The sequence below is a fragment of the Sorex araneus genome, chromosome 4, assembly GCF_027595985.1.
Source record: "Sorex araneus isolate mSorAra2 chromosome 4, mSorAra2.pri, whole genome shotgun sequence".
Lineage (NCBI taxonomy): Eukaryota > Metazoa > Chordata > Mammalia > Eulipotyphla > Soricidae > Sorex > Sorex araneus.
Window position 1 is genome coordinate 73,488,417 of NC_073305.1, and position 2,313 is coordinate 73,490,729.

Here is a 2,313-nt window from a genome sequence, read left to right on the forward strand (position 1 = left end):
GTGGGTGCAGCGTGAGAAGCACGTCTATGACTCCCCAGGGTCTGCAACCCACCTTCCCTAAAACTCAGCTGGCCTGGCCCGCCAGCCTCTAGCCGGGGTTTGGGAGAGACTCCGCCCCTGCAGGAGCGACTGGGCCTGGCCAATCAGCGTTCACCGGCTGGCTGAGTGGTCCAATGAGAGGCGAAGCCAACCTTCACTGGCCCTTGAGGGGGGTGGGGGCGCAGCCCTTAGGCGACTCCTCACCCGTCCCTGACCTGTTATTTGTCCGAGTCTGTCTTTGGGACCTCCCCGACACTTCCCTAATGAAGAGCGCGCAAGCCCTGCAGTTCCGGAAGCCCCCTGGAGCCCAATCTGTGTGGGAACTGTTCTGGTTCCTGGCGCAGAGCCCTAGACAGCTTTGTAATTTCCTGAGTGATAAGAGCACCAGGACCATCTTTTGTTCTAATGTGTGATCTTTGACCCTGTCCCTGACACAGGCCTTTCAAAGGCCTTGTAATTTCCTAGAGATAACTGCACAGAGAACATCTTTTGTTCTAATGGGGTGGAACTGGGGAGCTTAGTCACAAGAGAAAAAATACCAAGTTTAGAAACTTGGACATTTCAGACAGGCCCCTATTGTCAAGAGACCGGTGCAGATGAAGATAATAATTCTTTTTTTTTTTTTTTTTTGGTTTTTGGGTCATATTCGGCGATGCACAGGGATTACTCCTGGCTCTGCATTCAGGAATTACTCCTGGGGGCACTCGGGGGACCATATGGGATGCTATGGGATGCTGGGAATGGAACCCGTGCCAACCGCGTGCCCTACCCGCTGTGCTATTGCTCCAACCCCAGAGATAATAATTCTTAATGTCAACCTTCAGGCCAAGGCTCTGTGAAAATCCCCAAAGTGAGCATTGGAAGTGGTCCAGATTGGTTTACACCTGCACCCAGGGAGAGGCACCCCCAGGGACAGGAGCCCCTGAGCCAGGACCCGCCCACACCTGCCTATTATATCTCTTCATCTGACTGTCATCTGGAAAGTTGATCATATCCTTGAATAACCTGGTAAATCACTTTTGAGTTCTGTGAGTTAGAGCAACTATTTGCTAGAACAGCAAACAGTTAAATTTGAAGAAGAGGAAGCCGCCCTCAATCTTTGAACTTTTCAAGCCAAGCTGCAAGCTGAATGGAAACCAGGCGACCTCCGACTTGCTGTTGGCCTCTGAAGTGGAATGGGTATTGCATGACTGAGGCCTTACCTGGTGGCCACTCTCCAGGAGTGTCAAAATGAAGGCAATTGTTGGACATTGGCTGGCTAACAGAGGGTGGTGGCTAAAGGCTGCTGTCTTCTCTTCTTCCTCCTCCTTCCCCCCTTCTCTTCCTCCTTCCCCTCCTCTCTCCCCCTCCTCCTCCTCCACCTCCTCCTCCTCCTCCCCCCTCCTTCTTCTTCCTCCTCCTCCCTCTCTCCCTCCACTCCCCCTTCCCTTCCCTCACCCTCCCCTCCTGCCCTGCTCTCCTCCTTTTCTCAGGCACTCAGGGCTTATTCCTGAGCTGTGTTCAGGGCTTGTTCCTGGGACTATGCTCAAGGATTACTCCTGGATGACTTTGGGGACCACATGCGGTACCAAGGATTGGATCTGGGTTGGTCATGTGCAAGTCAAGTGCCCTAACCACTGTACTACATCTTTAGCCCTGCCTGTGTTTCATAAGTGATCAAAGCCACACTTCAGCCAGGATTGTACCTATAGCGCCAGGAATGTACTATATGCGGGGATCTGGTTCGAGGCAGGTGTTCTGCCTCTGAGCCACATCCCTGAACCTGGGAAAGCAGCTCTAAAATTACCAGTGGGCGTGTGGAGAGAGCCAGAGGGCTGGAATGAATGCCTGGCATGCGCAAGCCCCTGAGTTTGATCCCCAATACTTCATGCCAGCCCATGCCCTCCAGCACCGCTGGGTGGAGACTTGGTAGACCCTTAACTCCTGTACTTCAATACGATATAAAATACAGTGGTGGCAGCCCAGCAGTGAAGGGCATCTGGCAGGGAAACTGTGCTGGAAGGAGTGAGTGGAGGGACATGGTTAGCCAGAAGCTCGTGCTCTGTTATTGTTTTGTGGAAATGCAGATCTCCATGAAATTTGGAAAATTCTGATGGTTTTCCAGAAGAAATTAGAATTTTTAGCAGATGCCCACCCCCCATGTTAACATAGGCAAATGATTCCAAACTTTTCAAAAGCACTATGTGAGTCATTTGCTTATACTGCTGGTGGGAGTCTAAATTGGTACCACCTCTAAAGACAGAAAATTGCCATTAGCTTTAAAATTGCAAAGCA